The following is a 13,786-nucleotide window of genomic DNA, read 5'->3' as shown; positions in this document are numbered from 1 at the left end:
AATATACCTTTTTTGTACATTTTGTCTCTTTTTTGGCTTATCATCCGTTCAAGGCTTAGAACTTCCATATTTTTCAAGTTGTTTAGAAAATAAATATAAAAAAAATGTTGGGTAAAAAATGATGCCCGCTCATTGTTGTGCTCTATATTACACAAGGAAATTATATCTATATTGCACAAACCCTATATTGCAGGGTTGAGGTGTTATCTGACCATTTCTTTGAACAATGTTTGTCATCTCACATGGATGTTGTGCAACACACGTCTCACAATACTGCCCGAATACTATATACTAGGCATTAATGTTTACCTCTTTTTACAGGTCATAGTTTGTCCTGAGCCCCTTTTTGGCCAAAAAACATGCCATGCAACTTGTAAACTTTCAAAGCAGTGTGTTGCATTGGTTGGGTTTAGGATGTGTGCTGGGAAGTAACTGCATCATTGAGAGAAGCTGGCCTAGTGAAAGTGCTATTTGATCAATCACCAGTGAGCGTGTCTGCACTAGCAACTGCCTTACAGCTCCTGTCCTGACCAGGAGAGAAGATGAGAGGAAAGCTGTGCTGTGACACTGAGCAGGGCTCTGCGTTTGAAGTCTTTGATTATGAGCTGCTGCTCATAGGTGAGTGTCATTAACCAGTCCTGGTCAGCTGACCAATGTCGTTACAACAAAACCTTCACAGACATTTAGCATACCTCAGTTACTCACTAACACACACTACCAAGAGCTGAAAGCCTTGCCAATGCCTGTTGTGCGGCACACCATCTCTTCTTTTAAACTGATATTAGAGGAATATTCTGGGTTCATTACAAGTTAAGCTCGAGTGACAGCATTAGAATTTCATCTCGTCCCCCTTTACTTCTGAAAAGCACAAATCTATGTGACGAGACACACTTAGAATGGAAGTGAATGTGACCAATTCACGAAACAGAAAGCTCATAATTTTATCAAAGCACTTACATTAATTATTTAGTCCCACTTTATATTAAGTGGCCTTAACTACTATTTACTTACATCAAAAAATAGAACAATGTACTTATTGTGTTCATATTGTATTTCAAAACCCTTTTGCTGATATTGAGGTGGGATACGAGTAGGGTTAGGGACAGGTGTGGTGGTATGGGTAAGTTTAAGGGTAGGGTTAGGGACAGGTGTGGTGGTATGGGTAAGTTTAAGGGTAGGGTTAGGGACAGGTGTGGTGGTATGGGTAAGTTTAAGGGTAGGGTTAGGGACAGGTGTGGTGGTATGGGTAAGTTTAAGGGTAGGGTTAGGGACAGGTGTGGTGGTATGGGTAAGTTTAAGGGTAGGGTTAGGGACAGGTGTGGTGGTATGGGTAAGTTTAAGGGTAGGGTTAGGGACAGGTGTGGTGGTATGGGTAAGTTTAAGGGCAGGGTTAGGGACATGTGTGGTGGTATGGGTAAGTTTAAGGGCAGGGTTAGGGACAGGTGTGGTGGTATGGGTAAGTTTAAGGGTAGGGTTAGGGACAGGTGTGGTGTTATGGGTAAGTTTAAGGGCAGGGTTAGGGACAGGTGTGGTGGTATGGGTAAGTTTAAGGGTAGGGTTAGGGACAGTTGTGGTGGTGTGGATAAGTTTAAGGGAAGGGTTAGGGACAGGTGTGGTGGTATGGGTAAGTTTAAGGGTAAGGTTAGGGACAGGTGTGGTGGTATGGGTAAGTTTAAGGGTAGGGTTAGGGACAGGTGTGGTGGTATGGGTAAGTTTAAGGGTAGGGTTAGGGACAGGTGTGGTGGTGTGGGTAAGTTTAAGGGCAGGGTTAGGGACAGGTGTGGTGGTGTGGGTAAGTTTAAGGGTAGGGTTAGGGACAGGTGTGGTGGTATGGGTAAGTTTAAGGGTAGGGTTAGGGACAGGTGTGGTGGTGTGGGTAAGTTTAAGGGTAGGGTTAGGGACAGGTGTGGTGGTATGGGTAAGTTTAAGGGTAGGGTTAGGGACAGGTGTGGTGGTGTGGGTAAGTTTAAGGGTAGGGTTAGGGACAGGTGTGGTGGTATGGGTAAGTTTAAGGGTAGGGTTAGGGACAGGTGTGGTGGTATGGGTAAGTTTAAGGGTAGGGTTAGGGACAGGTGTGGTGGTATGGGTAAGTTTAAGGGTAGGGTTAGGGACAGGTGTGGTGGTATGGGTAAGTTTAAGGGTAGGGTTAGGGACAGGTGTGGTGGTATGGGTAAGTTTAAGGGCAGGGTTAGGGACATGTGTGGTGGTATGGGTAAGTTTAAGGGCAGGGTTAGGGACAGGTGTGGTGGTATGGGTAAGTTTAAGGGTAGGGTTAGGGACAGGTGTGGTGTTATGGGTAAGTTTAAGGGCAGGGTTAGGGACAGGTGTGGTGGTATGGGTAAGTTTAAGGGTAGGGTTAGGGACAGGTGTGGTGGTATGGGTAAGTTTAAGGGTAGGGTTAGGGACAGGTGTGGTGGTATGGGTAAGTTTAAGGGTAGGGTTAGGGACAGGTGTGGTGGTATGGGTAAGTTTAAGGGCAGGGTTAGGGACATGTGTGGTGGTATGGGTAAGTTTAAGGGCAGGGTTAGGGACAGGTGTGGTGGTATGGGTAAGTTTAAGGGTAGGGTTAGGGACAGGTGTGGTGTTATGGGTAAGTTTAAGGGCAGGGTTAGGGACAGGTGTGGTGGTATGGGTAAGTTTAAGGGTAGGGTTAGGGACAGGTGTGGTGGTGTGGGTAAGTTTAAGGGAAGGGTTAGGGACAGGTGTGGTGGTATGGGTAAGTTTAAGGGTAGGGTTAGGGACAGGTGTGGTGGTATGGGTAAGTTTAAGGGTAGGGACAGGTGTGGTGGTATGGGTAAGTTTAAGGGTAGGGTTAGGGACAGGTGTGGTGGTGTGGGTAAGTTTAAGGGCAGGGTTAGGGACAGGTGTGGTGGTGTGGGTAAGTTTAAGGGTAGGGTTAGGGACAGGTGTGGTGGTATGGGTAAGTTTAAGGGTAGGGTTAGGGACAGGTGTGGTGGTGTGGGTAAGTTTAAGGGTAGGGTTAGGGACAGGTGTGGTGGTATGGGTAAGTTTAAGGGTAGGGTTAGGGACAGGTGTGGTGGTGTGGGTAAGTTTAAGGGTAGGGTTAGGGACAGGTGTGGTGGTATGGGTAAGTTTAAGGGTAGGGTTAGGGACAGGTGTGGTGGTATGGGTAAGTTTAAGGGTAGGGTTAGGGACAGGTGTGGTGGTATGGGTAAGTTTAAGGGTAGGGTTAGGGACAGGTGTGGTGTTATGGGTAAGTTTAAGGGCAGGGTTAGGGACAGGTGTGGTAGTATGGGTAAGTTTAAGGGTAGGGTTAGGGACAGGTGTGGTGGTGTGGGTAAGTTTAAGGGAAGGGTTAGGGACAGGTGTGGTGGTATGGGTAAGTTTAAGGGTAGGGTTAGGGACAGGTGTGGTGGTATGGGTAAGTTTAAGGGTAGGGTTAGGGACAGGTGTGGTGGTATGGGTAAGTTTAAGGGTAGGGTTAGGGACAGGTGTGGTGGTGTGGGTAAGTTTAAGGGCAGGGTTAGGGACAGGTGTGGTGGTGTGGGTAAGTTTAAGGGTAGGGTTAGGGACAGGTGTGGTGGTATGGGTAAGTTTAAGGGTAGGGTTAGGGACAGGTGTGGTGGTGTGGGTAAGTTTAAGGGTAGGGTTAGGGACAGGTGTGGTGGTATGGGTAAGTTTAAGGGTAGGGTTAGGGACAGGTGTGGTGGTGTGGGTAAGTTTAAGGGTAGGGTTAGGGACAGGTGTGGTGGTATGGGTAAGTTTAAGGGTAGGGTTAGGGACAGGTGTGGTGGTATGGGTAAGTTTAAGGGTAGGGTTAGGGACAGGTGTGGTGGTATGGGTAAGTTTAAGGGTAGGGTTAGGGACAGGTGTGGTGGTATGGGTAAGTTTAAGGGTAGGGTTAGGGACAGGTGTGGTGGTATGGGTAAGTTTAAGGGCAGGGTTAGGGACATGTGTGGTGGTATGGGTAAGTTTAAGGGCAGGGTTAGGGACAGGTGTGGTGGTATGGGTAAGTTTAAGGGTAGGGTTAGGGACAGGTGTGGTGTTATGGGTAAGTTTAAGGGCAGGGTTAGGGACAGGTGTGGTGGTATGGGTAAGTTTAAGGGTAGGGTTAGGGACAGGTGTGGTGGTGTGGGTAAGTTTAAGGGCAGGGTTAGGGACAGGTGTGGTGGTAATGGGTAAGTTTAAGGGTAGGGTTAGGGACAGGTGTGGTGGTATGGGTAAGTTTAAGGGTAGGGTTAGGGACAGGTGTGGTGGTATGGGTAAGTTTAAGGGTAGGGTTAGGGACAGGTGTGGTGGTATGGGTAAGTTTAAGGGTAGGGTTAGGGACAGGTGTGGTGGTATGGGTAAGTTTAAGGGTAGGGTTAGGGACAGGTGTGGTGGTATGGGTAAGTTTAAGGGTAAAGTTAGGGACAGGTGTGGTGGTATGGGTAAGTTTAAGGGTAGGGTTAGGGACAGGTGTGGTGGTGTGGGTAAGTTTAAGGGCAGGGTTAGGGACAGGTGTGGTGGTAATGGGTAAGTTTAAGGGTAGGGTTAGGGACAGGTGTGGTGGTATGGGTAAGTTTAAGGGTAGGGTTAGGGACTGGTGTGGTGGTATGGGTAAGTTTAAGGGTAGGGTTAGGGACAGGTGTGGTGGTATGGGTAAGTTTAAGGGCAGGGTTAGGGACAGGTGTGGTGGTATGGGTAAGTTTAAGGGTAGGGTTAGGGACAAGTGTGGTGGTGTGGGTAAGTTTAAGGGCAGGGTTAGGGACAGGTGTGGTTGTATGGGTAAGTTTAAGGGCAGGGTTAGGGACAGGTGTGGTGGTATGGGTAAGTTTAAGGGTAGGGTTAGGGACAGGTGTGGTGGTATGGGTAAGTTTAAGGGTAGGGTTAGGGACAGGTGTGGTGGTATGGGTAAGTTTAAGGGTAGGGTTAGGGACAGGTGTGGTGGTAATGGGTAAGTTTAAGGGCAGGGTTAGGGACAGGTGTGGTTGTATGGGTAAGTTTAAGGGCAGGGTTAGGGACAGGTGTGGTGGTATGGGTAAGTTTAAGGGTAGGGTTAGGGACAGGTGTGGTGGTATGGGTAAGTTTAAGGGCAGGGTTAGGGACAGGTGTGGTGGTATGGGTAAGTTTAAGGGTAGGGTTAGGGACAGGTGTGGTGGTATGGGTAAGTTTAAGGGTAGGGTTAGGGACAGGTGTGGTGGTAAGGGCAAGTTTAAGGGTCGGGTCAACAGTGTAATTATAAATGTAACTACAGAAATTAATTACAGATGTAATTACATGCAGGTAATTTTAAAATGTAAGTACAATGTAAAAACATGTATGTACACAATAAGTGCATTGCATTAAATAAGTAATTCAGATGTTAATACATATTTAACACCACCTAATTTAAAGTTGGTCCAATTGTTCTGTTAAAACGTGTATTATTTTCCTTTTGTTACTTCTATTGTAAGTTAGCTTAAGCTGAAAGAAAAAAAGGTAGAAAAATGGAAAAGGTGATGATAATGTTCTGCCAGGACATGATCCGTTCATTTTAAGAACTCTGAAAAACATCGAAATGCAATGCGTAATTCAAAATATGCGTAAAACTCCTGACAAATCGATATGGAAAATTCCTTCATATTAACACATTATTATTTTACGGAGTTTTCATGGAGTGAAGACTGAGTTGAAATGAATTACTGTGGTGAAGTGCTGTCAATCGAACTGTCACTGCTTACAACGAGAAATTGTGTTTGTTTTACAGGGAAAACTTAAAAAAAATGAACAATAAATGTCCAAGATCATAAAATACTCTTAGTAATTGGTATTCAGTAAATTAAGTGCCACACGGATCTGTGTTAGGCCCTCTGCTATTCTCAATATATATGCTGCCACTTGGTAATATTATAGAAAACATGGAATTAGTTTCCACTGTTCTGCCGATGATACTCAGTTATATATTTCAGCACGACCAGATGAAATCTCTAAATTTTCAAAGCTGACAGAGTGTGTTAAAGATATAAAATATTGGATGACCTGTAATTTTCTCCGATTAAATTAAGATAAGACTGAGGTATTATTTATTGGACAAAAAATGGTACACAGAACCTCTTAGAATATAATTTGCACAGAAATGTACTGTTACTTCATCCGCTACAGTTAAAGACCTGTATCAATGTATTTACTTATAGTTCTGTATCAATTATAAAGTATTGCTACACCGTAAAAAATGATTTGTTGACACAACTTGACTTGGTCAAGTCATCTTGTTGCATTGACTCAGTTAAGTTTAGCCAGCATTAGTAGTTAAGTTAACCCAACTTATATGTATTTGTTGAAATAACTTGCAGTAAATTGGGACAACGTACTGTATCAATTAATAAGCATTTATATTTTTTTGTTAAGTCAACTTAAAAACATATTGGTTGAACTTAGTTTTTCATGTTTTCACAACTATTAACCAAGTTTAATTGACATAAAATAGTATTTTTTCCTCAACATCACAACTTAACTTTTTGAGTTTACTAGACTTCATTGCTTGCTTTGACAAGAAGTTCTAGATATCTACCTGGAACCAGATTTTTTAATGAACACAACTGCAAAATTGAATCTCTCAGCATTTATTTTTTTAAACAGATGCACAGTACCCAAAAACAGACAAAAAGAATTAGCTTGCAAAGATATAAGAACATCACAAGAAATGCTCTTTTTTATGCACAGACCCATTCTTAGAGAATAGTACAAATAATTATTGTCATCATCAGATATTTTCCTTACAGGAACAAGTGTACATGAATAATTCACAATAAGCTGTGTTTAACAACTTCAAATAAAACAGTGTCTTCAATTCCCAATCAAATGTCAAACATGACAAGGAAAGAGCAGCAGGACAAGGTAACAAGAAAACAGTCTTTCAAGAATACCAATGTTACACTTAAAACAATGAGATCTAAAATAATGGTCTTAAACTTTAAAACCGTGTAACAGTGTAAGTGCTAATAGTAGCAAGGAGGAGAAAATTGTTTCTTATCTCAGCAACTTGCTCTTCAATGAGTGAACTCTTGCGGTGCAACAGTCTGATCCAACTCCAATGAACAGGCGCTGTATCACTTCAAAAGTGAATTTTAATTCCTTTGGGTAGTCAAGGTTTAATGCGTACACCAGGCCCATCAGGTTCAGAAAAGCATTAGGTATGTCACTCAGGTGACGCATCACCACTTCTTCCTCAATCACCAGGGCAACGTCATTGTAGAATTCAGGCAGAGGTTCCATCACATTTTCCACAACCACTAGGAATCACCACACCCTCGGTCACTGGGCTTTGTAGAATGAAAACAAAATTACGGTACTATTAGTTAAAACCAATTTCACAAACAATTTAAAGTCCCCAGACCCCAGCAAATTAAGAGATCTAATGTAAATTTTTCCCTTGTTTTGCCTTAAAGGGTTAGTTCACCCAAAAATGAAAATTCTGTCATTAATTACTCACCCTCATGTCGTTCGACACCCGTCAGACCTCCGTTCATCTTCGGAACACAAATGAAGATATTTTAGTTGAAAGCTGATGGCTGAGAAAGGCTTCAGATAGGCCTCCATTGGCATTCAGTACATTTACACTCACAAGACGCATAAAAAGGCACTTAAAACGTCGTTACAAAGTCCATCTCACCACAGTGACTCTACAATAATTTTACGAAGCGACGACAATAGTTTTTGTGCGAAAAAAAAAATTCAAAATAACAACCTTATTCAACCTCTTCTTGTCTTCCGTGTGTGCCTCCACGACGCATGCGCGAGAATATGACGTAGCGCCGGCGTTCGGGAATCCATGAAATGTACACTTTAGCCCCATTTGAGCACTACGCCGAGACCTAAAGCACGATCAATGTAGAATTCAACAGCTTAGATACGAGCGTCTTCCTCTGCTTGTAAACAAATCTCTTCTGGGTCATGTGTCCGAACGCCGGATCTGCGTAATATTCTCGCGCATGCGTCGTGGAGGCACACACGGAAGACAAGAACAAGTTGGATAAAGGCGTTATTTTGATTTTTTTTTGCGCACAAAAACCATTGTCGTCTCTTCGTAAAATTATTGTAGAGTCACTGTGGTGAGATGGACTTTGTAACAACATTTTAAGTGCCCTTTATGGGTCTTGGGAGTTTAAATGTACTGAATGCCAATGGAGGCCTATCTGAAGCCTTTCTCAGCCATCAGCTTTCAACAAAAATATCTTCATTTGTGTTCCGAATATGAACGGAGGTCTGACGGGTGTCGAACGACATGAGGGTGAGTAATTAATGACAGAATTTTCATTTTTGGGTGAACTAACCCTTTAAAGGTTTCAGCTTACCTCGCATATCTTCATGAATTTAGAAGGAGTCTCTCGCATGTACCACGGCAGGCCAAGCAATGCTGCAGTCCTCATCCTTTGGTTTGATGTCTGTAAAATATAGGATGGTTAAAGTACCTGCTTTATTGGTTAAATCCTTTGTTTTTCCTTTTCATTTATCCTTTCAACCCCTCCCTCTGTCTTGAAAAATAAAAACATTAATTTCAAATGTGTACAGTTGTATACTTTTGTTGTAAATAAATCACCAGTGATGTGGTACAACAACAGTTGTTTGTTACATTTTTGTTCAGCACCAAAATACGATTTAATAGTGGATGTAACCAGCTCATGTCACTTAAACCAGGAGTGTCAAAGGGTGCTTTCACACTGGTCTTGTTTGCTGCGGTCTGGACTCTGAGCGCGATTGTTCCCGGCGACCCCCGCAGTGTTTGTCTGGTTTCACACTCAACTGGATTCTATCGAACACGGTGTGTTATTACGTCATCACAAACGTGCATGACGCATGATAGAAAACAGAACATGGGTCAATATATAGGTTTTTTTTTTTTTATTCTGTGCTCTTATGTGCAGCTGAGTGAACAACACAGGTTTACGGTGTGTGAGTGTGTTTGTGTCGTATAATGTGGGCTTTTGCTGCTTGCAAACTAACTCTTTTGAGGAGACAGTGGATTTACAAATTTGTTGTCCTGATTCCACACGCTATGTGCGAACACACTGAAGGCCCACTCTCGCTCGTATCAAAGATAAATGATCAACACTATCATCCCTTACAAGCGTTTTATTTAACTAAACTAGTCCACATTATGATTTTTGCATTGCGGTAGCAAAGCCAAGACTACCTGGAAGAAGTGGTCTCTATTCGGTTGCACTCGAACCGAATGCGGTTCGTGTAATTGTGAAATCAACACGGACTCGGGTGCGCACTTGTCCAGGAAGTAATGTGACCTGCGCATGCGTTTTAGCTTATTATGAAGTATTTAGTTAAATATAATGCATGTGAGGGGTGATGGTGTTGATGATTTACCTTGGATACGAGCTAGAGTGGACAACAAATTTGGAAATCCACTGTCTCCCCAAAAGAGTTTGTTTGCAAGCAGCGGAATACCACCTTAAGCATCACACACACAGAGTAAACCTGTGTTGTTCACTCAGCTGCACATAATAGCACCGAATTAATAAAGAACACAATATATTGACCCATGTTGTTTTCTATCATGCGCCGTGCATGTTTGCAATGACATAATATGCACACAAACGCACCAGGGTTCGACAGAATCCAGTTGAGTGTGAGACCAGACCAAATATAGATGCATGGGAGTGAACAGTGACTTGCCTGATGGCGGTGTTTAAGCTTGTAGTGGATGATTAAGGCACGCAGGTTGGGCGAGGAAAATCTGCAAATTTTGCAACACCACCTCATCGATTTCTGCTTCCACTATACTGATCCTGCAAATAAAAAAATAAAGTAAAACTCCAGTACACATATACATGTTACATTCAGAAATATTCACTGAACATAGGGCTGCACAACTATTCAAATATCGAATTGCGATTACTGATACCACGATAACGTAATTGTTATAGGAATAGGAACTACCATAGACGTAAGTGTACGCTGAAATAAGTCTCTCACGCGTTAGCTGAGAAGGATTTGCATGCAGGTATGATGTTCATTCTATTAATCAGGAGCAGTTTCCGTGATGTATTAACAGTTTTTGTTAGTATTGTGTATTTACCATGGTAAGTGTTGTTTCCATAACCCAAAAATACCCATTTATGTTCACTTTGTCTTATTTTTATATAGCCTGATATTAACTTTGTTATTTTTAAAAAATATTTTTAAAAGACTGAACTAGTTTGGGACTGCTATTAAATAGCTTAACCTTGTAAAGCGTTTATTTATCAGTATTAGTCATATTCTTACAGTTTATGTTTATGTTAAGTAAAGGGGGACAGTAATTTTTTTGAGTCTACAAATTTTTTTTTTGTAAACAAATGTATAATGGGCATAAATGTGGGTAAAATGTGAAAATGTGGGTGCCATGGGCAAACAAGTTGAGAACCACTGTGATAAAGCTAGGCTATTTAAAACATAATTTAATCATTTGAAATTAATAAATCACCCATTAAAATTTTAAGGGAATAATCGAAAATTATGTAGTCATAATTGTGCAGACCTAAAACATCTTAAACAAATTTTTTTTTACAACTTTTTATTTCTATTTCTGGTGATGCATTAAATGATATACTTATGATGTTGCTGTCAATATAAAATTGAGCAGGCTGTAAATATAGCTTTTATTGTGAAAATATTTTATATAAATAACGTAACCCTGAAATTGATGATTCTTCAGGGCTTCACAGGTAACACAATTTACATAAAAGTTGAATCTTGTGATAATGAACTAAGTGTACAAATTAATATGTATGATATATATGATTTATGTACAAAAAGTTGACATTATATTAATACAAAATCATGGCAAGTTGCCTATATAGGCCAACAGAAGAAGCACCGTTTGCACATGCTCAAAAACGCATGGTATGTCATTTGAAAAAAATAACAACTGGCCGTTTAACATAAGTAACGTAAATCAAGCATTTATAGTAGTAAGTTAATGGTCAACACTAATTATGGACTAGCGGCGGTGCTTCAGATATTAACGTTAATGGTCATTCTGTGTTTCTAAAAAAATTTTGATCCGATTAAGAACACGCTAAAAAGTAACTTATGTGTACAATATTTACTATCATTAACATATAACGTTACTAGTCAAATTTCTTTCTGCTCACGTCTCGACAGCAGCTCGGTGTCTGTCTAACACACTGTACAGCTACCAAAAATGTGCGTGCCTAAATTTTACATGAAAGAAAGAACAAATCAGGGTACTTACTATAAAAATCCATCTGTAGATCTCCTTTCGTCTTCGTCGCCTTTTTTTCTCTCGCATCAGCAACTCGTGTCGTGATCTCGTCTTCTTGTGCAGAAAATGGCGATGGCGCGTCTGGTTCAATTTCAAATGCGTTAGTACGTCATCATGACGTAGAGTTTCTGGCACATGCGCATGAGGCAGGAAATTGAAAGAACCTATGGTTTGTTGTTATATGAACACATTATTTTAAGTTTTCCATTTACCTTTAAGTTGAGGTTGTTATAACGCATCCTATTGTGTAGTGAGGCACTGCAAGTTGACAGGACATAATTTTTATTGTCCACCTGACTAAAACTCAGAATCACTTTTTACAGTGTACTGACCTATAAGGCCCTAAATGGTTTATCTCTGGGCTCCTGGTAGTACCCAGGATATCTGAGTCCACTAAAGGAGGGAGAGTGCTTTCCCATTTGGCTCCTAAACTCTGGAACAGCCTTCCTGATGATGATCAGGGCTCAGACTCTCCCAGTTTAAATCTAGATTAAAGACGCATCTCTTTAGCCGAGCATTCACATAATGCATCTCATAACCTTGTACTCCGGTTATATCAGATCAAAAGCACATGATTATCTTTGCTTAATGTTATGAACAGCAGCTACGCTCATTACTTTCCTTTGCATGCATTGCTTCAATGAGCTTATTGTTTCTGCCTTAAATTGAAACATTGTTTAAATTAATACATTGTTAGCTTACTGCATGATTTGTATATGTACATTTCTGAAATACATAACTTGGACACAGTAATCTCTGATAACAAACTAAATTGTAATGTAGATGCATGCATTTTCTGTTAAGGTGCTTTGAAATGATATGTATTGTGAAAAGCGCTATACAAATAATTAAGTAAACATGGAACAGAATGCATTTGTGTCTAAACGGGAAGTATTTCTGAGGGAAACCAGATATTTAATGGGGATAGTGGGACAAGTTTGGACTGACTAGGTCATGAAAAGTGCCTTTCTGTAACGAAATGGACAAAGGCATTGAAATATAAGAGATAGAGAGAGCTTAGTGATGTCCCCTGAAAAGGGAAGTGATTTCAGAGCGAAGATTACGAAGACAGGCACAGACGAATCTTGTACAGATAAGACCAGGAATGTGTATTAAGAAAGTAAACAGGTTCAGCTTTCAATATACTAACAAAGAATAACGGCCAAAAGAGAGAGTTCTCCAAACGTGATGATGTGTCCTTCGCTGAAGCAGCAGAAGGTGGGTTTGAGGGAGGACGGGTGGCACTTTATTGTTCTGTGACTCAAAGCACTTGAGCCAGACAGGTAAATAATATGGTAATGAGGGTGTCTGCGAGTGTCTCTTCACACACCGGGGGTTAATTGTGATATCAGGGGCAGGAGGTCAAACGGAGACTTTAATAGGCCACACTGACTGTTAAATAACAGCGCTCACAATTATGCTTATCAATGTTATTATGAATTTATCACTTTAATTTTCACTTTACTTTCGCAAAGTAGACAGAAATCCTGATTTCCATAAAGACATTTTTATTTTTTTAAGCTTCCCATACACACATACAGTGTCTCTAAATACACAATGTTGGTGTCATTTTACAGGAAACCCTTTGAAGTTTCATAAAACACTGCTAAAAGTGATAAACATGTAAGTATATGCTGTAATAACCACGCTTTTTGGGTTATAAATTCAGTTTTGAGAGTGTGTAACTCAGGCCCTGTGTGCTCTAGCACCCTGCAGACAGTTTGGGCTGTTTCCACTAGACTCCAGAAAATACTGGAAAAAATAATTTTGAATCATGTTATATGCAATATTTATTCAAATGGATCTGAAGGGAGATCCATCATACCCGTAGCCATATACAGTGGTATAAATGCAATATCCCAGTGTCATTGAATTCTTTTTTCCAGTGTTTGCTGATATATGCTGGAAACAACCAAAACTGTGTGAATGCTGGGTTAAAAATAACCCAAGTTGGGTTGAAAATGGACTAACCCAGCAATTGGGTTGTTTTAACCCAGCGGTTCGGTTAAATGTTTGCTTAAAACAACCCAATTGCTGGGTTAGTCCATTTTCAACCCAACTTGGGTTATTTTTAACCCAGCATTTTTTAGAGTGCAGGGTGCTAGAGCACACAGGGCCTGAGATATACACTTTCAAAAATGTATTTATAACCAAAAAAATCTTAAATGCCTATTTTGTTTGTCTGTTTTTTTGTTTTATATTTTATATGTTTATTATATCACACACAACATATACTATATTATATTTATCACTTTCAAAAGTGTTTTAAGCAATTTGAGGATTCTAGAGCTCACAGGGCCTGAGTTACACACTTTCAAAAAGGAATTTATAACTAAAAAATCAAAAAGCGTCTCTTTTTGGGGGGGTTATTACAGCTCAGACAACATATACTTACATGTTTATCACTTTTAGCAGTGGTTTATGCCATTTCAAAGGGTTTCCTGTAAAATGACACCAGTATTGTGTGTTTAGAGACACTGTATGTGTGTATGGGAAGTTTTTCAATTTGGGTCGGCCAAATCCAGCCGGAAATGGTCCCAGAGTAATTTAGTGTAAATAAGTTACTTTGTGTAAAACAAATGCCAA

The 13,786-nt window shown here is 40.8% G+C and overlaps 1 long non-coding RNA gene across 1 annotated transcript; it reads right to left on the bottom strand.

Moving 5' to 3' along the window:
- Positions 1–6,531: 6,531 nt before the first annotated feature.
- On the bottom strand, positions 6,532–11,421 carry LOC307135881. Its single transcript, XR_013817725.1, has 4 exons — positions 11,171–11,421; positions 9,610–9,722; positions 8,277–8,366; positions 6,532–7,244 (listed from the first exon to the last, which is right to left on the bottom strand). It is a non-coding gene; the product is annotated as an uncharacterized lncRNA (long non-coding RNA).
- Between the last annotated feature and the right edge of the window lie 2,365 nt (positions 11,422–13,786).

Source organism: Gobio gobio (genome assembly GCF_949357685.1).
Source record: "Gobio gobio genome assembly, chromosome: 13".
Lineage (NCBI taxonomy): Eukaryota > Metazoa > Chordata > Actinopteri > Cypriniformes > Gobionidae > Gobio > Gobio gobio.
This window is presented reverse-complemented; position numbering and strand designations above follow the sequence as displayed.